The sequence below is a fragment of the Phoca vitulina genome, unplaced genomic scaffold (genome assembly GCF_004348235.1).
Source record: "Phoca vitulina isolate PV1807 unplaced genomic scaffold, GSC_HSeal_1.0 scaffold2, whole genome shotgun sequence".
Taxonomy (NCBI): Eukaryota; Metazoa; Chordata; class Mammalia; order Carnivora; family Phocidae; genus Phoca; species Phoca vitulina.
In genome coordinates this window covers 55,333,621-55,359,673 of record NW_022589705.1, presented here as the reverse complement: position 1 = coordinate 55,359,673, position 26,053 = coordinate 55,333,621, and the positions used below count along the sequence as shown (strand labels likewise).

Here is a 26,053-nt window from a genome sequence, read left to right as displayed (position 1 = left end):
AAGGAAGGAAGGAAGGAAGGAAGGAAGGAAGGAAGGAAGGAAGGAAGAAAGGAAGGAAGAAAGAAAGAAAGAAATGTAGCACAAGAAATCCAGGAGGGTGGGAGGGAGTAGAGGAGGGGAAGTGGGATAGAAGGGGAAGGAGATGAGGGAAATGAAGTCCAAAACTACAACCAGAAGTACCATAACCAGAGATGTTATCCTGCCTGTGTTCTGTTCAATTGACCAAGGGAGCCTTCCTATTTGCAGAATCTAGCAGCTTAGCACTCATTCTGGTCTGAATGCTCTTATTTCAGGAAAGATTACAAACCCAGCCTGGGGAGAAAATCAATATGCATGCTATTTCAAATAGCTCTTTGGTCAAGCCAAGGTCTTTCAGGTTAAGGAAAATAAGGACAGAATGTCTCATTAGCACACTGATCAGGCCTTGCCTCACTGCCCTGATTCTTTCACTCTCTTCTTTGTTGCTAAGTCATCCTATTCACCTGTAAAATGGATCTTTTCCTGGGATATTTAAAAGTCTTTAATTAAAACATCTTTATTATTGATCATCTCAAAGATGTCCACCCCCCTCCCTTTTTGTGTTTCTTTAACATTCCTTTCTTATCCAGTCTCTCAAAAATGTCCTTCCTGCTGCTCTTTTTCTATTAAATATTTGTTCTCTCAAAGAGCAGGGAAGTATCATATTGGTGAGCATTGGATGCTTTTCTTAAAGACATTTTGAAGTCCTACTTATAATTTCTGACACTGCCTTGGTTTGCAACACTGACATGACAGAAAACCTTTTTTCATTTCTCTCCCACCTATTTTTGTGACTTGGAAGGAGTCCATGTACCTCTCTGAAATTCAGGTCTCTCCTCTGGATAAAGCCTACCTTATTTCATTGTAATAATGGTTATATGAAATAACAAACGTGAAAAGGGCTAGGCTAATCTCCTACACATATTGCATATTTAATACATGGTAACTGAAATTAAATTTCTACCTATAATTAGCTGTATGACCCCAGGCAAGTCTGTTAACCTCTCTGGGCTTCCATTTCTTTTTTTTTTAAAGATTTTATTTATTTATTTATTTAGAGCGTGCCTGCGAGTCACGGGAGGGGCAGAGGGAGAGGGAGAAAGAGAATCCTCAAGCAGACTTGAGTTGGGCCCCGACTCTGCACTGAGCACAGAGCCCGACCTCACGATTGAGATCGTGACCTGAGTCCAAATCAGGAGTCGGACACTTAACCGACTGAGCCACCCAGGCACCCCTAGGCTTCCATTTCTTGACCTGGGAAATAGAGGGGGTTGGACTAGATCTCCAAGAGGTCTTGTAGCCAAGCATTCTATGTTTACTGAGCTGCAGGGATCCTTGACTTGCCTTTCCTACCCTCTGTGACAACCTTGAATGCAGAGGTCATGTCCTTTTACCTTTGTATCCACAATGCCCGCCATGATCCTGCAGCTCACTAAAATATCTGATTTCATCACCAACATGGCAGCTAGCCACACAAACTCCCATTTACTGGTGTCATTTACTGGTGTCAGGGTCTTTGGACTGTAGGGCTGCTCTTAACAATGTGATCATCCCACCTCAAGCTTCTCTAAAGGAGACTGCTTCCCTGAAGCAACAGCCATGGTGGCAGCTAACGTGTCCCTTCAACTTACCGCTCAGCCTCAGGTGACTGGATACAGATGAATGCCTGCTCCAGTGGCAGCTAATCTAAAGGCTGACCAGACCAACTGTCTGTGAGGCAGCCAGGTGGGAGGGAGTGAAAGAAAGAATGGAGAGAGAACACCAGAGAGGCGACACGGGGCAATGTGATGGTTAATTTTACCTATCCACTTGAGTGGGCCATCAGGTTGCCCAGATATTTGGTCAAACATTCTTCTGGATGTTTTGGGATGAGTTTAGCTTTTAAATTGATAAACAGAGTAAAGCAGATTGTCCTTCCTAATGTAGGTGGGCCTCATCCAATCAGCTGAAGGCCTGAATGGAACTAAAAGGCTGAGAAAGAGGAATGTCCTTCCATCTGACTGCCGAGAGCTGGGACATCAGATGTTTTCCTGCCTTTGGATTCGAACTGAAACATCAACTCTCCCTACGTCTCTAGTGTGCTGATTGTAGATCTTGAAACTTAGCATCTATAATCATGTGAGTCAATTCCTTATAATAAATCATACATATCTAAAATCCTATGTATTTATATTCCCTATCTATAGATAGAATAAATACCCGTTCTATATCTAGATACCCTGTCTATCTATATCTATAGCCTATCTGTATCTATATCCTATTCTATCTGTCTCTCTGCATAGCCTATTGGTTCTGTTCCTCTGGAGAACCCTAACTCAGGCAGTCAGATTCCTTGTTAGGGATCTGAACTAGGAGCTATGAAGGGCATGATGTAGCTAGAAGCAGGAACTAAAAGTGAAAGGAAGCAGCCAGAAAGGTGAGGATAAACCAGGGCCATGAGGAAGAGTCACACCCTGGAGGGGTTGCAGCAAGTCCAAGTTCAAGTAGCAGCAGGAGCCGAGATGCTGTTGTGTCTGCAAGGGGAGACCAGAGGGCTCCTGAGCAGCAGGTGGAGGCGGTATGCCCTTTCTCAGTCGCGCTCAGCCCGGATGGCTCCCTGGCTCCAGTCCTTCCAGCACATCTGATTCTACTTGTGACGCTGCAACACCCGGTGACCTTTAACCCCAGAGGCTGACCACATCAGAGGCTTAAAGTCTGTTGGGAAAGATTAGGGTGAGGAAGGGAGAGGACAGAGAAAAAGAGGAAAAAAAGAAAGAAGGGGAAGAAAAGCATGGGGGGAAATGATGAAGAAGAACAGGAAGGGCAGGGTAGGGGCAGTTCGATCCGATGGGTAAGCGATTCGGGCTGAGGGCCAGTTACTCTCAGGTTTCTAGTGGTCCTTAACCACTGCAATCAAGATAAGAGGACTCTCCTCTCCGTTTCTTGTTCTTTACTTAATAAATAAATAAATAAGACAAACCTGCCTATTTCCTCCCTGGAGAATTGAATGTGATCAGTTCTGGCCATAAAGCCCCCTGGAGAAATTCACGGTGTTCAGGAAACATTAAGAGGCTGAAAGAAAGATGGTTTCTAAATCTCAGAGGAAGAAGCTTCGCAATGAAGTCTTGGACCTAATCATTTTATCCCTTCCCTCGGCCTGGTCACACTGCCAATTCCCCCAGCAGTAGCAATCACTCACAAAGGAAGAATCTCAGAGCCCAGGCGCAGATTCTAACCCACAATCAAATAGAAGCCCGAGTTCTCCGCTCATACAATTTCTGGTAAACACTGTCAATTTCAGACTTCCAAATGGGGAGTATATTTTTATTCATTTTAAGTTATGCTCTCTTTCATTTTCTTGGAAAATGGGACAACAGGGGCAATCTGAGGGGTTTGATTTTCAGTACTTATTTATATTTTTCAACATATATATACACCTGTCAAGACATAAAGACCTGTGCTTTGATGTTGAGACAAAGGAAGCACCATTCCTGCAGGTCCCAAGTGGAATATTCAAAGGCTTGGGCTGTGGGGCCATCCTTGCTTTCGAGCTATATCACAGATTAAAGGCAGAATTGGCTCAGACTTTAGCTGGGAGAGGGCATTAGCAAATGAATGAATTATTCTCTGTTTACAAAACCCATGAGCTTTCTATTGGCTGGGCTCGTGGCCGTCTTTCATTGCAGACCATTAATAAATGAAACTCTATTTGGATTTTACAGGCATATTTGCCATCAGTGTCACACGAGTGGGCAGACTGGTGGTGTGGAAAGCATCAGGCTTTGGAGTCGGAGAGCCAGAGATCCTAATCCTTGGCCCTAGCATTTACTGAACCTGTGGCCTCTAGTAAGTTTATTTATCCCCTCTGAGCTTCCCTTTTAACATCTGATAAACTGAAGCCACAGAATCTAATGCTTACAGTTTTTATAAATAAAATCATCGGTGCAAAGTGAGTGGCACCGCGCCTGACACTTGGTAGGCATTCAATAAATCTTCCTTCCTTCTAAAAAGGAAACTTCACAATTTAAACAACGAAGAGCCAGGGATAGCCCTGCCCTAGGCAACATAATATTTCACCACTGCAACTGGATTACAAGCAAAAGGGTAATTCGGGAAGTTGCTGACCTGTGCTCCTCAGGGCCAGAACAGCATGTTGGTTTCATAAAGAGAATGAAAGGTGATCCCTTTCAGCAGCCTGTTCTACCTGAGTCAGGAGCGAGTTCACCTCAGTCTCTGGCCTTCTGCTCCTCTCCAGAAGTAGGTCTCAGGCTGCCCACACCCAACCTGACATTTTAAACAGGCATAGAGAAAGCCCTCCATCCTGCTCTGCACAAACGTGGCTAACTACCTCATCTCCAGGAATCAAAGCCTGGCCTGACTGGTGGATGGAGATGTGCCTACTGCTCTTAACTTCAGCTGATCCCCCTGGACACGGTCCCTGACCTGGTGACAATTGCTGGCTCCTAGCACTGGGCATGGCTGGCCCATCTGATGAAGCAGCAGGTAGAGAAATAAGTCATGGGCCTTGGAATGGAGAGGAAAAGATTTCCAACCCTGCCTGGGTCTATGATTTGAAATCTTAGTTTTCACACCTATAAAATGAGTATAGCTGGACTTACATCCCAGGAAAGCTGGATTTGCAAATAATGTAGGTATTAGGTATCTGGGACTTGGTAGACTATTTATCTATGTTCTTTTCCATTATGTTTCCCATTGCTGTCCAGTTTGTAAGACATTTTAATCGTCAAGTTTCACACTTGTTATCCCAACTCTGTAAAGAAGATATAATTCCTTTTCCTCTATATTTTTAGTGATAGAAACTGAAGTGCAGTGAAGCTCTGGGATGTTCTCAAGTGGCATTTAGCGAGTGGCAGGGCTGGGATGTGAACCGTGGTCTTCCAATTCTAGAAGTTCGAATCTTTCACATCTAATTCGAGAAGTGAGACTGGCAAGTGCATCTACAAATTAGAGCCCTGGACAGGCATTTTATAATGTTACAGCTATTGCCACCCTCAGAGAGTCCAATGTGCCCATTTTGGAGGTGGAAAAATGGGGCTCACAGTGAGAAATAACTTGCCCTGGGTCACACCACTGTTGGAGGCAAAGCTACAGTGAGAGTTTGTCTTTGCCCCTCTTCTGATTCCCGTGTTGGGCTCTTGGCTCCTGAGCTGAAATTACAGACTGGGGATGTGTGAGCTGATTCAGCTGCAGCTCTGTTTTACACACTCACGATTTGCCCTAATGCCCCTCTACAGTGAGATTTAAAAAACTGAGACTCAGAGAAGTTTAGCAACTGACCTCAAAACTCAGTCTGGAAGGCAAAGCTGGAGCTCAGCCCTGGTGCCTCTGACCTCGGCTCTTTCCCCTGCCCCAAGCTGCAGCTCACAGTGGTCAGAGCTGAACAAATGCACAATGCATGCCTTCACTTTTCATTCAAATCCCTCAGTGTAGAGCGACTCTAAGAAAGTTTACCAAAAATCAGTTCCCTGGATGACCAGCTTGCAAAACAGGCAAACAAACACAAAAACAAAACCATTTCTCAAAATTACATGGAGCTTTAGAGTAAATCTTTATATATAGTAAATACTTTTTTCCCTCCCTCCCTCCTTCCCTCTCTCCTTCCTTCCTTCCTTCCTTCCTTCCTCTCTTCTTTCTCTTATCTCCTCTTTTTCAAAAACACTTGGCTATTCTGGGCCCTTTACTTTTCCACGTGAAGTTTAGGTTCAGCTTGTCAATCTCCCTGGCAAACTCTGTTGAAGTTTTGACTGGAATCACTTTGAATCTTTACATTAACTTGGGGAGAAGTGGCATCTTTACAGCACTGAGTGTTCCTATCCATGAATAGAGTATTATAGTCTCCATTTGTTCAGGTTTTCTTTTTAAGAGTCTCATGCTCTACCGACTGAGCAAGCCGGGCGCTTCTTTTATGCTTTTTAATAGAGGGGTGTATGTGTGCGTGCGTGTCTCACAAGAAATTCACTCAACAAGAATTTATTGAGCATGTGGTATATTCAAGGCCAAAACGGGCCCATCCTGTGTAAATAAGATTTTCTATTTTTCTCAACTTTAACCACTTTGGTTATTCTTGTGCCAATTTCACAAGTGGCTCGTCAGTTTTCATTGTGTATTTCTAACATTTGAACTTGAAACTCACAGCATTTCTTAACCACTGACAATGCACAGGAGGGGAGAGATTCCTGGGATTCATTCAGAACGACTCCTTTCTGTCAGGGGTGTGTGTGTGTTGTTTCAACTTCTCTGGGAATGAAAAAGCCATGGAAGGCCCAAACTCTCCAAACCTCACTGTGTGTCTTCCATCACCAAGCTGCCACAGACAGACCTCTGATCCTTAATATCGGCGGTACTGGATTCCGTTAATTAGCCATTTTTCTTTCTTAAACGCAAGCATCTGAATAGTGATTAGATCACACAGGCCTTACTTAAAGCAATTAGGAGTAAATACTTTAGCTTTGTTCAACGAGGTAGGATCTAGGCAGCTTAATCATGTGGGGAAGAACAAAGAAACTTCAGAAAGAATATACTGGTTGTTCCTGGACTTAACTCTGCAACTGGCACCTAATCTGTAAAACAGCAGTGGGGTTTCAGAAATAAATGTTCTTAAAGAGAATGCACAATGCTGGCCGGAAAACTGGGGCATGGCCCAATTCCTTTGATTGATGCAGTAAATATGTACTGGGGGCTAACTTATATTCCAACACTGGGCTAGGGGCCAGAATATAAACATCACAAAGATAGTCATGGTCTTTGCCCTCATGCTCATGTAGTCTAGTGAGGAACAGAGACAAATCACGCGATTACTAAAAAGCTTATTCATTAGATAAAGAAAAGCACAGAGAAGGCACACAAGGTACAGGAGTTTAGGGGAGGGGGATGTGGCGTAGGGAAAGACCCTGAAAGAGAGGATGGCTAACTTGAGAACATAAAGGGAGGTTAGCATATGTAGAGGGTAAATAATAAAGTGAGGGTGGGAAGTGGCAGGAGATAGGAAAGGAGAGAAGGAGACATGGGCAGATCATGCAAGGGACAGGAAACTGTGTTTGGGAATTCAGACTTTAACCAGGGCAGAGTTTGCAACATGGGAAATGCCAGGAACAGCAGATTTGCTGTTTGGAGAGCTCATAAAGGTCACAATGGGGAGAACAGACTGAGAGTGACATGGGGAGGTGGGAAGTCCAGGCCAAACATGAGGACAGGAGCACTAGGAATAGATGGAAAAGTGGAAGCTCAGGAAAGACGAGCAACTTGCCTTCTCCCATCCCTACTGAGTGGTAAAGCAGGATTTTGAAACCAGTTCAAGAGGGCCCCCAAATCCTGTCACTTTTCCACTGCACCCAATTTCCCTGCCATGTGTAAAGGACAAACTTAGTGTGGGGGGATTAAGGAGTAGAGTGTGAAATGGGCTGGAGGGAGAACACACTAGAAAGGGAAAGACCCACTTGAACCCACACGTGAAGGGGGACCTAGGGAAAGGAAGAGAAAGAAATTCATGTTTGTCGGTCACCGTAGAAGAGGTTGTCTACCACACTTCTCAAACTTTAAAGTGCACAAGAATTCCCCGGAGATCTTGTTAAGGTGCAGATTCCGATTCAGTAGGTTTGGGTTGGGGCCTGAGATTCTGCATTTTTAATAAGCTCCCAGGTGAGGCCCATGCTGCTGGTCCAGGGACCACAGTTTGAGAAGCAATGGTGGAGGAGTGGTTAGGAGCCCAGGGTTTAAGGCAGACCAGGAACTGAATCCTGGCGTGGGCACTTATCAACAGTGTGACCTTGTGGAATGTATTAGTTTACAGGGCTGCTATAGCAGAATACCAAAACCTGGGGGGCCAAAAACAACAGAAAGCGATTGTCTCACAGATCTGGAGGTGAAATGTCTCAAATCAAACCATCAGCAGGGCCATGCTCTTTCTGACAGTTCCAGGGGCGGGGGAGGGGGTGCTTTCTTGCCTCTGTTAGTGTCTGGTACTTGCTGATAAGCTCTGGTGTCCCTTGGCTCTCAGATGCATCATCCCAGTCTCATGGCTGCCTTCTCGCTCTGTATCTTCATTCACACTGCCTGCCCTCTGGCAGTGTCTGTCTCTGGGTCCAAATGTCCCCTTTTTTTTAAAATTTTTTTTATTTTTTTTTAAATGTTTTATTTATTCATGAGAGTCAGAGAGAGAGAGAGAGAGATAGGCAGAGGCAGAGGGAGAAGCAGGCTCCCCGCCTAGCAGGACCCTGGGATCATGACCTGAGCCGAAGGCAGACGCTTAACCATCTGAGCCACTCAGGGACCCGAAATGTCCCCTTTTCATAAGAATGCCAGTCATGTTGGATTAGGGTCCACCCTAATGACCATTTAAACTTATTTCTATAAAGACTCGATTTCCAAATAAAGTCACATTAGGACTTCAATGTGCCTTTTTTTGCTGGAGGGGGGAGACATATTTAACCCATAACAGGCAAGTTATTTTACCTCTCTGAGCCTAGGTTTTTTTATCTGTATAATAGGGATGATAATTCCTACTTTTTTTTTTTAAGATTTTATTTATTTATTTGAGAGAGAGAGCATGAGCAGTGGAGAGAGGCAGAGGGAGAGGGACAAGCAGACTCCCTACTGAGCTGGAGCCCGATGCGGGGCTAGATCCCAGGACCCTGAGATCATGACTTGAGCCAAAGACAGATGCTTAACTTTTGACTGAGCCACCCAGATGCCCCAATAATTCCTATCTTATAAAGTTAAATTAAATGAATAATAAGGGTAGAGTGCCAGCACACAGGAAGTATTACTAGGCATTTAAAATCCATCTCATTTAACTATCGCTACCACCTGCCCTGTGATGTCTGCTTCATCATTCCAACTGGATATCAGAAGAGACCGCGACTCAACAAGGACAAGAAACTTGCCCAAAGTCACACCATTATTAAGATTTAAAATCCAGTTTTCTCGGCCAACAGACACATGAAAAAGTGTTCAATATCGCTCGGCATCAGGGAAATCCAAATCAAAACCTCAATGAGATACCACCTCACACCAGTCAGAATGGCTAAAATTAACAAGTCAGGAAATGACAGATGTTGGCGGGGATGCGGAGGAAGGGGAACCCTCCTACACTGTTGGTGGGAATGCAAGCTGGTGCAGCCACTCTGGAAAACAGTATGGAGGTTCCTCAAAAAGTTGAAAATAGAGCTACCATATGATCCAGCAATTGCACTACTGGGTATTTACCCCAAAGATGCAAAAGTAGGGACCCGAAAGGCTACGTGCACCCCGATGTTTATAGCAGCAATGTCCACAATAGCCAAACTGTGGAAAGAGCCACGATGTCCATCAACAGATGAATGGATAAAGAAGATGTGGTATATATATACAATGGAATATTATGCAGCCATCAAAAGGAATAAGATCTTGCCATTTGCAACGACGTGGATGGAACTGGAGGGTATTATGCTGAGCGAAATAAGTCAAACAGAGAAAGACATGTATCATATGACCTCACTGATATGAGGAATTCTTAATCTCAGGAAACAAACTGAGGGTTGCTGGAGTGGGGGGTGGGGTGGGAGGGATGGGTGACTGGGTGATGGACACTGGGGAGGGTATGTGTTCTGGCAAGCACTGTGAATTGTGCAGGACTGTTGAATCTCAGATCTGTACCTCTGAAACAAATAATGCAATATATGTTAAGAAAGAAAAAAAGAAGAAGAAGAATGTAGCAGGAGTGGAAGAATGAAGGGGGGGAAATCGGAGGGGGAGAAGAACCATGAGAGACGATGGACTCTGAAAAACAAACTGAGGGTTCTAGAGGGGAGGGGGTTGGGAGGATGGGTTAGCCTGGTGATGGGTATTGAGGAGGGCACGTTCTGCATGGAGCACTGGGTGTTATGCACAAACAATGAATCATGGAACACTATATCTAAAACTAATGATGTAATGTATGGGGATTAACATAACAATAAAAAAATTAAAAAAAAAAAATCCAGTTTTCTCCCAAGCCCATGATGTTTATTCTCACTCCAAGGAGGCTGACTGGGGGTACTGGCAGTGGAGGTGGGGTTAAAAACTATTTCCTGCAGAGGCAACAGCAGAGAAAGATGATGATTATATTTATTTAATCGTGGAGGGACATGTGCCGAATACAGAATCTGGTTTCAAAGTGCCCAGAATCACAGATGAAGTGTTCAGAGAGCGCAGGGCTTGGAGGGAGGAGGGGGCAAAGGACAGATGATATATGAAGTCCAGTGCATGAATCATGTTCACCAGTTTCTGTCATCCTTTTTCACGTTGCAAGGCTGCATTAGCACTTTTTTTTTTTTAATAGGCCACAGAAATTCACAATCAAAATTTCAAAGCTAAAAATACCTCCATGCCATCCTGGAAAATATTAAACAAAACAAAACAAAACAAAACACCTGAGTGCTTTCCAGCCAACAAAGAGAGAAATGTGTAGGCTGTGATGAGTAATTGAACCTACTTTTGTCTGTTTGCAATAAACATTTGCAAAACACATTATCCTTTTGACATTTCTGTGAGGATTGCTCATACTCTATTTTCTGCAAAATGCCTTCCACTCTTACTAGGTTCCTGTAATTACCTCTTTGGAAAAAGACCATCTCAGCCCTTCAGAGACATTATCAATTTTCAACAGTTGATTCCTAATTTTTGTTGATGTTACTGTTATACTGAGCTATCTCTTGAGGGCGGAGAACCAATGCCATCCTAAGCTATAGATAGATATGGATAGCCTGAGAGCTAGCCAGAAGAGTGATGGGGATGGAAAAGCAGGTGGCAATTTGATGATATTCCTTCTGTATTTGTCAATCCTATGGTCTCTGCATGGCCCAGCTGCAGTAAAGGGAGCTCCAGTGCCTGGGTTCTGACCCTCTGTCATTTTCAAGCTGTGTGGCCCTAAGAAAATTGCTTGAACATTCTATGCCTAAATTTCCTTATCTACAAAACTGGGATAAAAATAGTACCTATATCACAGAATTATGAGGATTGAGGAAATTAATATGTATAAAGAGTTTAATGATGTGCATCTTATAGTATCCTCAATAAATGGTAACTATGATTGTGATTATGCTTACTGGGCATGAAGAATGATAGCTTGGAAGTCAGAAGATGTTGTCACTTATGGAGTGTGGAATCTCCTTGATTTCACTGGCAAAATGGACCTACACAGCATCCACATCATGCAGAGTACTGTAGGGAAAAGTAATGAGTCTGTAGGTGTTTTGTTTTGTTTTTTCTCTAATTGTGATGGGATGCCACTGAGGTGCTTTTTAGCAGGGGAATTAGATGATCAGATTAGCATTTTACAAAGTTATTCCAACTACTCTTTGGGGAGTAGACTGGATAAAGGTGATGCTAAGAAACCAGGCAGGCGAGGCATTTACAAGGGCACTGACCACGGCGGTGGGGAAGGAGATGGAGCTAAGTGGACTTAGCCTGTGAACTTCAGGCAGCTTCCCAGGACTCGGTCGTAGAGGGGGGAATGTGAAGAACAAGTGCACAGAAGAGAAACTCACTGAAAGGTATGCAGGTATGTGTGAATACTCTGGAGCAATGGCAGAAAGAACAATAACAAAAAGGAATAGAAATGCCTGTACGGAAAAGAAGAGAAGAAGGAAGAAGACCAGAAACTCAGAGATTTGTGGAGAACCTACATTCTCCACGGGGTGCTGCAGCACTGTGGGCTGATGGGGCAACATGGTCAAGGTCTGGCAGAAGAGGACGCTGCCATATTTGAGGAACACTGTGCTGGTCACTTCTGCCCAGGAACCATACAGCTTTGAATGGGTGCTTAGTCATATTATGCAGGTGTGGCCGTGCCATCAAAGGATACAGTAATGCCCTCCAGCACAGAAATGACTTCTTGTGTATCCCCAGGTATATTTAGCACAGTCCCATGGATATAACTGAGTTCTTGGTAAATACTCCTTGAATTTGGAAACTTGTTGAGTAAAAGGTAAAGCATTTAATAATCAGCAACAATTTGAGAGCCTGTGTTAGGCTTTGGGAAGATAGAAGATGAATGAGAGATGGACACTGACCTTCCCTACCCACCTTTCCTTTCCCTCTCTCTTCTCCCCCACCTCCTTCTGTCTCTGCTTGTCTGTTTCATATATACATATACATATATATATATATACACACACATGCACAAACATGCACCCACATACACATGCACAAGTGTGCACACACACACACACACACACACATACACATCCCACATACTGCACCAAAAAGGGGAACCACCAACTGGGAGTCCAATATTGAATCTCTGCACAGATAGAATCTGGGCCCGCGTGATGTGTCTCTCATCCTCCTTAGACCGACAGGCTAGCTAACAATGGCATGCCCTCTTCGTGGTAAAGTACACGAAAGCAAGCCCCGCTCTACAATCCAGTTTGAAGCCTCTGCTGGCATCATACCTGCTTACATCTCATTGGCCAACGCACATCACAAGGCAAAATCCAAAGCCAAGGCACAGGCACGTCAAATCCACCTGCAGCAGAAGCTGCAACATTACCTAAACGGTATAGGTACCAGGACAGATCTAGAACCATGGTTACCTTGGGCAAGTCCTTTCCATTCTCCAGGTGTCCTCACCTCTGTAAACAGCTTGGATCAGATCCATGCGTCCTACAGAGTGAAATCCAGCCCTCCAGTAGCACACAAAATGAATTTAGATGGCACATGAAATTTAGTCAATTCTTGGATGTGGTATTAACTAATATAGAGCACAGAAAGTGATGATGTTCACTTTTGAATTTGCTTTCAATATTGCCAGCTACATCAAGGAGAAAGTCTGAGTTAGTGCCCATGACAAGCCCAAAACCTTTGCTGACTTCTCCTTTTAACAATGAGCTGGCAGACCACAGCACCGAGTGAGAATTTCCAAAGAGTGCTTTGTTTTCATTTTATTTATTTTTGACTACAGTATATTTATAGCAAGTGAGGCCAGATTTCATTTAGTTATAAAAAGCCTCTTTAAAAATACATGTGAGCCAATTTAAAGAAAATACAAAGTAAATTATTGGTGACAGGCAGAGAGCAAAAAATCATGGCCATGGGCTTGAATAACTAAAGTTTGGGAAATTCTGGATTTGACCATCCTTAAGGTTCCGAGATCCTGTGATCACTGCCAACTTCATTGTTCCAGCTGTGGTCTCTACTTCCACCCCAACGCTTTCTCAGAGGAAGACAAGCAGCCTTCTCTTCTGACGGCTTCTATGACCCTTCATTTCCCCCTCCCCTCTACATCTGAGTGGCCCAGCTGCCAATATGACCACCCAGCCAGATGTATTTGATTGACATGCTCATCCCTGCACAATGGGCCAGAGTCAGTCACCCTGCGGCCATCCCTGCCCTTGGCATTGTGACACATGGGCCCAGATTCCAAATGTCATGTCACATCTCCTCATGGCATCAAAGCACCCTTGAGAGCAGGAAACCCTAACAGATGGCTGAAATGCCTTCAAAAAGACTCCCCCAGACAGCCCGGGAGATGTACAGAGCCCTGTCGGTGGTGATGGGTTGCAACATATGCTCAGCAAAAAACGCCAAAGGGAAGAGAGGTTCCCGCACCCACCGAGACCACAGAGTGCTGGTTCAAATGCTGGGTATCAGCTGCCTTAGACAGAGTGCCATTTGCTTTTGCAAAATATCTGTTAAATCCCTGATCTCAATGCTTAGTATCCTGGACTTTTAAAGGTAGTGATGGAAAACTTTTTATTTACATTGAATATTTCATTACAAAGCAGATGAATGGGGAAAGGTCATTTTCTCTCAATAGTGGACTATCACTTCCTCTCGTCCAGGAATTCCTAACCTGCATTTTCTGGATCCTTCAGAAGCACACAGCTGGTCTTAAAGAGGGCTGTGAACCTTCCAAAATTACCTGCAAACATTTTGTGTGTGTGTGCGCAACACATACAGGTTTCTGTGGAGAAAGGGTCTAAAACTTTAGTTCGGAATTTCAGAATGGTCCATGTCTCATTAGAAACCACAGGTCTAATAGTGCTCCTTAGAGAGAATGTGTGGGGCAGAAAAACTTCAAACCAAAACAAAACAAACTGGGCAGCAATGTAAGGTAACAAAGATTTTCCCCTCATAATAATATTAAGAAAAACATTTGCTATTTACCATCACCATAATTCCAAAAGGTTCATCTCAGTGTAGCAGGACATGAAAAAACATTTCAGGAAGGCCATAAGCTCAGATTAAAAACATAAATTTAGCTTTGTTAAAAAAAATGACTACATTGTCCATTTTCATTTCACTGGTGGCCAGCACCAATCTGGGGACCAGGATTTGAGAAGCCCTGATTTCAGAGTGGGAAATTCCTACTCAGCATGCAAATCTTTGGAAAACTATGGACTTCTTTGGGATTTCCCACAGCTGAGTTCATGGCACCACTCCCCCACCCCATCCCGTCTCTGTTCCTGGGCCACCCGAAGAGAAGTCCCTTATCTTTGACTCCACTATGCTGTGACATCTGCTACTATACCCCAAGGCAAGGGGGGTGGGTTCAATGCAGCAACTCATCCCAACAGCTCTTGACTATGCCCCTCGTGTGGACCAGCCGTGAGCTAGGCGTCTGATACACAGCAGTGCCAGGCACTATCCCTTCCTCAAAGGGCTCACCCTGTGGTGGAGGGGGCGATAGGAAGGGTGTAAGTGGGGACCATGCCCCACTCCACTACTCTCTCCCCCGTTGTCAAAGGAGCAAAAGGAAACAGTGTCTGATGCTCTCCAGGCTGTATCACATAATCCATGTTTTGATTCAATGAGGAGAACCCTAAATAGGGCTGAATGATTGAATTCTTTTCCCCAAAGGAATTTAAAATGCCTCTTCCCTTTAGAAGTGTGTGACAGAGAATACAGAATGGAGGGTGTCAGAAGAAGCACTCTGAATGCAGCCAGGAAGTTGGCAGACACCTCAGTGTAGGGAGTCAAGCCTCTTTAGCCATGTAATGGTAATTCCAGTTCTTAAAGTAGGTTTTATTTTTTTTTAATTTTATTTCACTATGTTATGTTAATCACCATACATTACATCACCAGTTTTTGATGTAGTGTTCCATGATTCCTTGTTTGTGCATAACACCCAGTGCTCCATGCAGTACGTGCCCTCCTTAATACCCATCACCAGGCTAACCCATCCCCCACCCCCCTCCACTCTAGAACCCTCAGTCTGTTTCTCAGAGTCCATAGTCTCTCATGGTTCGTCTCCCCCTCTGATTCCCCCCCTTCATTTTCCCCTTCCTACTATCTTTTTTTTTTTTTTTTTAAACATATAATGTATGTTTGCCTCTGCAAAGGCTGGGCTCCACTGACTCTTGCATTAAGAGCCCAAAGGAAGCAACTGGTGTCAGAGCACACAGTGACAAGGAATGGTATGAGACAGCAGGAGGCAGCTAGCAGAATCTGGAGAGACATAGATCCCCCGAAATAGAAATGGTTCTCCTGATCATAAGGCCAAAGTGAGGAGACATGGCAGCTCATTTCAAGATCCACTGTACAGTATGCAGACTTGTAGATAATTTTAGGAGGGCTTTCACTCTTTTTTTCTCCCCTACTGCTTTCTACTTATTTTTTACTTATTTTTAAAAATAGTTGTTTATTTGAGAGAGAGAGAGCACATGAGCATGAATGGGGGGAGGGGAAGAGGGAGAGAATCTTTAAGCAGACTCCCCACTCAGTGCAGAGCCCCACTCGAGGCTCAGTCTCATGACACATGAGGTCAGGACCTGAGCCGAAACCAGGAGTCAGACTTTCAACCAACTGAGCCACCCAGGTGCTTCTCCTACTGCTTCCTACTTTATTAAACAATGAAGCACAAATGGATGTTCCCTGTGGGATAACTAAAGGACAGCAAGGGAAGAGAAGGGGACACTCATGAAGAGAATCAAGAGCAGAGACCCATCTTCACCAAAAGGGCTCGATATTGATTTCCAGGGAAGAGCAGGACATGGTCAGTTCAAATTTGGTGATGGCATCAGGATGAAGGACCAACCCCAAACTTCCTGATGCTTTGATCCCTGACAAAGATCTCGACGCATCATCCAGGAGAAGGGCCTTCAGATGCTTTGATCACATATGCCCCCTGCTTTTCACCAGGAGGCACCTTAAGCAGCTGTATAATTCTGTCCAGAGCCCACGGATTATCTCCAACCAAGGATTCTTACTGTAATAAACAGTACAGAAATGCCTGTAGTTTCTTTCATCTAGGTCTCTGCTAGAATCTTCTACTATAGTGTCAGAGATTTCAGTTTCAGAGGAAGGGGCATCTTACTATTTGTGGCTGTGGTCTTTAGGAGGCCAGGAAGAAGGGTAATGAGTACTACCTGAAATTCGGTGACCTTAGGATCACTTATATGAACTACCTTTGTTGCAGAGATGTCCAAACCAAGTTTATCAGCAATATCTTCTTGGAGGCACAGAGGAAAGGCAAGTGGTTCAGTGCGTCCAGTAGCTACCATGTCATGTCTTAGAAGTCCTGTGAGCTTATTAAGAGGAAATTGATTAGCTACAGTGTATGTTTCTGGGAGAGCCACCTGAATGTTTTTATATCCATAAGCAATGGCTACATCTTGTATAATATCACATCGCATGGAAAATGTCAACTCTGGTCAGAGAGATTTCAATCTCAATCTGATTCCCATCACCTATGACTTCTGACTTTAAACACACTTTGGTCAGAAGCTTGGCAAGATTTTCTGGCCTTAATTAGATCAGATATCACCATCTCCTTTCGTTAAGCCAGTTCTGGAAGGGTATATTATTTTCCATTAGGAAAAACTACCTTAGCTGCTTTAATTGTAAATTGATTCTCATAATATTCACTGAACCTGGTGACAATGACATCAAGAGCTATTTTTGCCTTAGTAAAGTCAGTTCTTATGCATTCACGGACACATTTCCAGTATTCAGTGTTAATTTGGAATGATTTTCATTGATGATAGGAGGCCATAAAATGATGGCACCATTGCTATCATAGGTAACTGGGTACAGGGGTTTATTTTCAGTGATATGGAATTAATGTTCAAGGAGCACTTTCATTCTTGATACTGTGTTTGATTTTCATTTAACTTCTTTGTTGTTTCCCTGAAGTCCTGAGTTAAGAGAGCCTCTCTATTTTTGCATAACAAACTAAATTGAGTGGATATTGACCGATAGCTACAATTGGCAGTTATCTATCAGGTAAGTAGATAGGTAAGTAATAGTAGCTACTCTCAGGTAAGTCCCAAGGACTATCACATATGTTCTCTCAACACATGTGATAGTGATATTCCCCTTTCAGTTGAAAAGCCAAAGCACAGAGAGGTTAATTACCTTGTCAAGGACAAAGAGCCAGCCAAAGATAGCTGGGACTTCACTGACACTAGCACTAAGAGTCAAAGGAAACAACAGAGGGGCCAGGACCCCAGATCTCAGCTGCCAGTCTGTTCCCAGTCTTGAGTTTTTGGAACATCAAGATTGAATGCTATTCTCCACAACGTATAGGTATCCAAATGAATAGAAGATTCATAAAGATGATTGAATGGTAGGAAAATATCCCTATTCCTCTTGCAAAGGGCAACTGTGATTAATATGAAGAAGGGAAGGCTGAGATAAATTAGAAACTTGGAAAAGAAAAAAACATGAATGAATTTTAGAATGAATCAGAGAATATAAGATTTGAGGGAATTCAAAGTTAACCTGCCAAACTAAATGGAAATGCTGAGGCACACGAGGATATAGTGACATAATTATTTTTGCACAACAAATTAGTAACAGAATAGGAATTAGAATTTCCTTCTCCATGTCCAGGCTCAAGACTCACACCACCCAACACCAGGCATTTAGGAGATGCTACACCGACAAATGAACTATGAAGAAGAAATTTTCATTAAAGAGAGGTAATAATCATTTTTTCCCAGGGAGTCCAGACTTTGGAGGACACTACATTTTGTTGTCAAGGGAGGAGGTGGGGACAAAGTCCTGGGGTAAATATATAAAAGAGATTCTTTAGCTGTAGTCTTAGGCAGAGAACCAGAATAAACCCAACAATTGGTCCATTTTATTTCCTGGAGCAAGATCTGTGACTCCCAACATTTCAAGCCCTAGATGACAACTTTAATACTATTCCCAAGTTCAAAGGTTTCAGTTTCTTATTTGTGGTTTTTAAAGCCCTGGGCTTTTAAGCCTTGGTTTTGTAAGGACAAGACTCAGGCCTCTGAGGAGTGTGAAAGCAGATTCCATTTCCACTCAGATGAAAGCCTCATGTGACAGCATATCCAGGTGTAATTCAATTTTCTCCTAAACCCACTTTAGTCAGGCTTTCGCCCCCTCCACCAGACCAAAAGCAGCTTTTGTCAAGGTCATCAGTGACCTCCATGTTGCTAACCCAACACTCAGTTTTCAGTCCTTACTGTCAGCATCACGCAGCACAGGTGGTCACCCTCCTCCATGAAGCACACTCTTTACCTGATTCCCAGGATGCTCCTCTCTCTTGGTGTTCCTTTTCTCCCCTGCTACTCCTTCTTAGTCTCATTTGCTGATCCCTCCCGTCTCCTCAATCTCTCAAGATCAGAGCTGCCCAGGCTTCCATCCATGAACATGTTTCCTTCTCTACCAAGACTTCCTCTGGAAGTGATCTCAGCTCGTTTTATCATTTATACATATCGTTTATGGGATGAAAACTTCCAAATGTAGTTAACTCTACCTTCAAAATACAGCCTAACCGCTTTTCATCACCCTCCAACACTACCACCATCATCTCTTGCCTGGATTTTTGCAACAATAATTTGTGTCCACCCTTGCCCCCTTATCATTGATTTTTCACCCAGCAGTGAGAGTAAACTTTTTAAGACATAAGGCAGAAAAGAAATCATTGCTTCTTGCCTCTGCCCTCCTGTGGTTACTTGTCCCAGAGTGAAAACCAAAGTCTCCATTAAACTTCTCACCTGCTATTTTACCATTCTGTTTATAGCTCAGCCTACTCCAGATGCACGGGTCTCCACCGCTTCCTCACATAGGTCAAGTACAAGTGGACTTTAAGGCGTTTACACTTGGCATTCCCTCTGCCCACAGCGCTCTTCTCCTAGATACTGCAGGCCTGCTCCTGCATTTCCTTCAGGTCTCTGTTCAAGTGTCACCTTGTCAACAAGGCTTCCTTGGACCACCTGTATTTTATAGCAGCTCCCCTCCCTCCTCTGTACTCTCACGACACCCCTTGTCTCTATAGCAGTTACCACGGTTGTACAAACCATCCAGGTGCTCTTCTGTTGTCCTTATGTAAACTCCATAATTAACTGGGATTTTGCTTATTTGGTTTACTGTTCTTTTTCTACCACCTCAGATGGTTTTTGGCACATAGTGCCTACTCGGTAAATAGTTATTGAATGAAAGAACCAAATTAGCAAATCTTGTCCAAGGGTCTATGGTTGAATTCAGGGAGCAATACACTTAGAGCCACCATGAAGGGAGGAAGCTTCTGTCCCTCACACTCGACTGCTTGAGAATCAAACCTGCCTTGATTCTTTGAGCCATACTCCAGGCTCCCTAAAGGATTTGATTCCTTACAAAAATATAAAAGTGAATCATATCTTAGGTAATAGGGCAGAGAAGAGTTGAGGTCTTAGGTCCAGGCTGCCTGGATCCAAAAACCAGTCTCTATTTCTTACTTGCTATGTGTCCTTGGGCAAGTGGAGAGCAGTGACAGGATATGGATGAGTATACCAGTTGGGGGTTCTGAAACTTCTCTGTTTCTCAGATTCCTTCTCTGCAAAACGGTGATAGTGGTGGTACCTGCCTGGTGAAGTTATTGTAAGGACTGAAGAAGACGTGTTACATTTAAGGTACCTAGAAAGGGACCTGGTACATAGTAAGTACGTAAGTGTTAGTTCATGCTAATTCACTGAAAACATGTTATCCAGAAAACGTTCTTTTTTGTTCTCCAAGAAGCTTTTTTAGGGGGAGTTACATATATACCATGTATTCATATATTCATATATAGATGTACAGTGTGTATATATACATGTGTATACACAGTGTGCATATACATGTATATGTGATTTATATATTACATAGATATGTGTGTATATATACACATATATAAATACACGTATGTATTTATGTATTTAAATATTTAAATATTTATGTACTTTTTTCCTGTGTCCAGCTTATGTCCCACATAAACTATGAAGCAGATATCAGCACTTCTTTCTTCCCAAAGATTATCTACTTCACCAAATATTAATGAGCTGTATAAATTTTACTTAATATTTTATAGGGGTCTTAAAGAGAGGGCTTATATCACTTATCATAACAAAGTGTAAAAGATCTTCCTTGGATATTTCTCTTCTCCACCAGAATTGCTCTTTCGTCACACTATCAACCAGGCTTCTCCTTTTCACATCCCCACGCAGTTCCCTGCTGCCTCTTCTAGGATGACTTGGCCCCATCATCTGAGCCGATGTTGCCCTTCACCCACCCACAGCCTTGATGTCTGCTCACCCCATTTTCTGCAAGAACTCTTTTGGGAACTGTATCTTACTTATATCTTACTCTTATATCCTTGACATCTAGCAGAGGGTCAAGCTCTGTGGGCTACTAAGAGAATGAAAACATGGAAGAATCTTATATATGAATAGTCTTCTTTTATAAGAGAGGAAAATTGAAGCTAGAGTATCAAACAGCCTCTGGAATAGTCAAAAAGAGACCTCAGATTTTCCTGCCCTCCTCTGCTCTCATCCACCACAAAGACTAAGTACATCCAGTTCCAGTCTTTCCATTCTACACCTGGAATGATTCTGACCTTCCTGTCTGCTCTGAAGATCACTGTGACACCAGGAGCCAGTCTTAGGCCACGCAGAGAGCAAGCTCTCTTAATAGCTGCTTCTTTTGTTTCATTTCCTACTGGGAAAAACTAATCAAACATGTAGGAAGCTTAAGAATATTCCAAGGCGATTTGATTGTTCACTGGTGGCCAGTTTCAAGAAATGCATCCTGATGAATACGAACACCATTCCCCCTGCCTCCCTGGATGGGATCTGTCCAGCCTGAGCAAGGCCAGGGTCTGAGGGAAGGCGGCGCAAGAAATAGCTGCAGGAAACAAGGCCTTGTTTCCTCCTTTTATCCAGAAAACCAGGCCCACTTGGTGAGGGCCTGGATGATTGTGACTCTTCTCTGTGATTTTTTTCTTTCTTTTTTTTGGGTGGGGGAGTGGGGGGTCATGTGAAGAATTACTTTGCACAAATGAGAGTAGAGATTAAATATCAAGTCCTAAGTCTTCTTGTTTGGGGGTATTTTAGGAAGGACTTTTCCTTCCTCTTTCACATGGGGAAATCATGATGAGCCTCGATACTCTGCGTAAGTGGCACATCATAATGCCCTTTCTGTATGTCCCAGAAAGGCTGATTCTTTGCTCCTCATTGACAACCCCCAACTGGTATACTTGTCCATATCCTGTCACTGCTCTCCACTTGCAGGCTGGATGCCCTCACAGACAATGAGCTTCTTAAGGGCAGGATCACATTGTATCCAGCATACAATCAGTAGCCAATAAATGTTGTTAAATACATAAACAAATGAAAAGCATTAGCAGGTTCAAATTAAATATCTGATCTAAATCCTTTTTTTTTTTTAACTCACAACTCTGAGACCATGACCTGAGCTGAGATCAAGAGTTGGATGCTTGGGCGCCTGGGTGGCTCAGTCGTTAAGCGTCTGCCTTCGGCTCAGGTCATGATCTCAAGGTCCTGGGATCGAGCCTCACATCGGGCTCCCTGCTCGGCGGGAAGCCTGCTTCTCCCTCTCCCACTCCCCCTGCTTGTGTTCCCTCTCTCGCTGTGTCTCTCTCTGTCAAGGAAATAAATAAAATCTTTAAAAATATGAGAAAAAAAAAAAAAAAGAGTTGGATGCTTAACCGACTGAGCCACCTTCTCAATACCTTTTTAACATAGATATGCCTTGGTACACTAATCTAGACAGTAGACATGATAATCCCTTCACTGACCTCACAGAAGTATTGAGATGATTAAATGAAATAATAGATACAAAAAGGCTTTATAAAGATACAAATATAAAGAGTTATTATTAAGAAATATCATACTCCACTTAACTTTGGATAACCCAAAAATCAGTCTGGGAACTGTTATTTTAAAAATATTATCCATGGGGGTGCCTGGGTGGCTCAGTTGTTAAGCATCTGCCTTCGGCTCAGGTCATGATCCCAGGGTCCTGGGATCGAGCCCTACATCGGGCTCTGTGCTTGGCGGGAAGCCTGCTTCTCCCTCTCCCGCTCCCCCTACTTGTGTTCCCTCTCTTGCTGTGTCTCTCTCTGTCAAATAAATAAATAAAATCTTAAAAAAAATAAATATTATCCAATATAAGTTTAATAATAAAATAGTTTAAATAGGAAAAGAGCTGAAAGAATTCATTCAGAAATGTAAATGGCTTTAGCTGAGAAAAGAAGTAAGTAATGGCATTTGTGGTATATAGCATAGAAAGAGACATGAATAAGATTCATGATGGAATTCCTGGATCATATGGCATTTCTATTTTTAATTTTTTTCCATACTGTTTTCCACAGTGGTTGCACCAATTTACATTCCTACACATGAGGGTTCTTTTTTCTCCACATCCTCGCCAACACTTGTTATTTCTTGTCTTATTGGTATTAGCCTATCTGACTGCTGTGAAATCTTGCCATTTGTGACAACAAGAATGGACCTAGAGGGTACCACACTAAGGAAAATAAGTCAGACAGAGAAAGATAAATACTGTATGATGTCACTTACATGTGGCACCTAAAAACACAAAAGAACAAAAAGCAAAAGCAAACAGATTCTTAAACACGGAGAACAAATTGGAGGTTGCCAGAGGGGAGGTGGGTGGGCGGAAGGGTGAAATAGGTGAAGGGGATCAAGAGGTACAAATTTCCAGTTATAAATAAGTAAGTTATGGAGATGAAAAGTACACCATAGGGAATGTAATCAATAATATTGTAATAATGTTGTATGATGACAGATGGCAACTACACTTATCGTGGGGAGCACTGAGTAATGTATAGAATTGCTGAATATGTTGTACATGTGAAACTAATATAACTTTGTATATCAATTATACTTCAATAATTCAAGAAATTCATTATGGGAGAGGATAGGACATGATAGGATAGATAAGATAGGAGAGAACAAGAGCACAGTAAGGAGTTGGAAAGACACACAGGTAGGGCAGGAGGAAACCCTTATTGACTACTGCATACTGATTACTTGGTCATCTCAATCATCTAAACCACCCTGTGAGGATGGCAGTACAACCCAATTTACGGATGGCAAAACACGGAAACCTGGAGAAGGAAAATAAGTTGAACGATTGGACTGTAAGTTCCATGAGGCTAGGAATACATCCCCTTCACGTACGTCCCCTATGCCTGGGGACCTGGTACATCACAATTGCTTAATAGATATTTTTAAGTGAAGGAATGAATGCTGTGCAGCTGGTAAATGGCAAGGCCAAAATTTAAACCACAAGCTGATTAGCACTAAAGCCTACCCGCTCTACTATACTACAATCAAGTTTATATTAGGAGTTTGTAATTTATAAAAGCTACAAGACCAGCAAAATTCAGAAAATGGTATAATTGTCCACATCTGTGAAATAGAATAACTAGCAACCACTGAATAAATATAAATATAAACATTAACACTATGTCATAGGTCCTAAAATTTCCTAACAGGAAAGTGCTCTGATTGACTATTTATGATAGGGCGGGGCACAGGATGTTAATGGGTGTTGTTCTATTTAGTTCTCATAAGTACCCGGCTTAAATGTGACTTAGAGAAGAGCAGTTATCCCCGAGGAGCTCCATTCCAATAACAGATGGCTATATTTAAAAAATCAGTTTATTGATGCATAATTTACATGAAATAAAATGAACCTATTTTAAGTATACTCATTATGTTTCAGCAAATGTATACACTTATGTAGCCACCACCACAATCAAGATACAGAACATTTTCATCAATTCCCAAAAGTTGCTTTATGATGTTTTTCAGTAAATTTCCCCACTCCACGCCCCACCCAAGAAAACCATCATCTGATTGTTGTCATTATAGTCTAGAAATTTATATAAATTTAGTCATACTCTACGTAATGTTTGGTCTCTGACTTCTTACACTGTACTAATTCTGAGGGCCATCCAAATCATTACATGTACCAAAACCTTATATCCTTTTATTGCTGTTGTTCCCTTGCATAGATCTGCTACAATTTACTTATTCATTCAATTGTTAATGGATATTTTGGTTGTTTCCAGGTTTGGTTATTGCACATAAGGCTGCTATCCCTATGAATATTCACATGCAGGTTTGTGTCTGGATGTATGTTTTCATTTCTTTTAGGTAAATATCTAAGAGTGGAATTTCTGGACCTATGGTGATAACACGTTTAACTTTTTAAGAAATTGGCTGTTTTCCAAAATGGCTGTACCATTTTACTCCCCACTAGCAACACATGGGAATTCTATTTGTTCTACATTGCTGTCAACACTTAGTATTAAAAAAAAAAAAATCAACCATTTCAGTAAGCATTCTCATTGTGGTTTTAATATTTAATTCCCTGATGATGGTAAGCATCTCTGGTAGGTTGGATTGTGTCTCCAAAAAAGGTATGTTAAAGACCTAACTCCCAGTATCCGTGAATGTGACCTTATTTGGTAGTGGGGTCTTTGCAGATGCAATCACATTAAGAAAAAGTCAAAATGAATTTTAGTGGGCCCTAAATCCAATGGCTGGCATCCTTAGAAGAAGATCATGTAGATATATACTGGCACACACATTGAAAAGAATGTCATGTGAAGACAGAGGCAGAGAACGGAGTATGTATCTACAAACCTAGGAATGCCAAGGATTGCCAACAACCACTTAAAGCTGAAAGAGAGGCATGGAACAGATACTTCCCTAGAGCTTCAGAAGGAGCGCAGCCTTACTGACACTTTGATTTCAGACTTAAGTCTGTCGACCTGTGAGAGAATAAATTTCTGTTCTATTCAGTCACCCAGTTCACAGTACTTAGAAGTGCCCTAGGAACCTGATACAGCATCTTTTCATGTATTAATTGGCCAATTGTATATCTTCTTTGTGAAGCGAATGTTCAAATCTTTGGCCACGTGAAAGTAAGATTTTTTATCTTCTTGTTATTGTGTGTACACATACACACTCGCACACATTCTGGATACCAGTCACTTATCTGATACACACTTCATGCATATTTTCTCTCATTCTCTGGTTTTTCATTTTCTTCAGTGTCTTTTGAGAGGAAAAATTTGTAATTTTGGTGAAGTAAAATTTACATGTTTTTCCTTATGACTCATGTTTTGGGTCTAGAAAAACTATCTACTTCAAGGTTATCATATTTGCTTTTATGTTTTCTTTTAGAAGGTTCATAGTTTTAGCCCTTCTGTGTGGGTCTATTATCCATTTCAAGTCATTTTGGTTTATGGTGTGAGATAAGGATCAAGTACTTTTCTCTTCATATGAATATTCAATCATTCTGCCACTATATGGTAAAAAGCCAGTCTTTTCCTCCACTGAATTGTTTTAGCAACTTTGGTGACAATTGATTAAACATACAGTAGTTCCCCTTTATCTATGGTGGGTATGTTCCAAGATCCCTAGCAGATGCCTGAAACCACAGATGTACTGAACCCTATATATACTATGTTTTTTCCTATACATACATATCTTTGGTAGAGTTTATAAATTAGGCACTGTAAAAGATTAACAATACTAATAATACAAAAGAACAATTATAACAATATACTGTAATAAAAGTTATGTGAATGTGGTCCTCCATTCTCAAAATATCTTACTGTACTATACTCACCTGTCTTCTTTTGATGATGTGGGATAATAAAATGCCTATGTGATGAGATAAAGTGAAGTAAATGATGTAGATACTATGATGTAGCATTAGGCTACTATTGACCTTCTAACAATATGTCAGGAGGAGGATCACCTACTTCCAGATAATAGTTGATTGTGAGTAACTGAAGTCATGGAAAGTGAAA

The 26,053-nt window shown here is 42.3% G+C and overlaps 1 protein-coding gene and 1 pseudogene across 8 annotated transcripts in view; both read right to left on the bottom strand.

The window, feature by feature from the left end:
• DAB1 (DAB adaptor protein 1) overlaps positions 1 to 26,053 on the bottom strand; it is a 1,119,086-nt gene that overhangs the window by 666,453 nt on the left and 426,580 nt on the right. The window lies entirely within an intron of this gene.
• Positions 15,812 to 19,996, bottom strand: LOC116646973 (annotated as a pseudogene).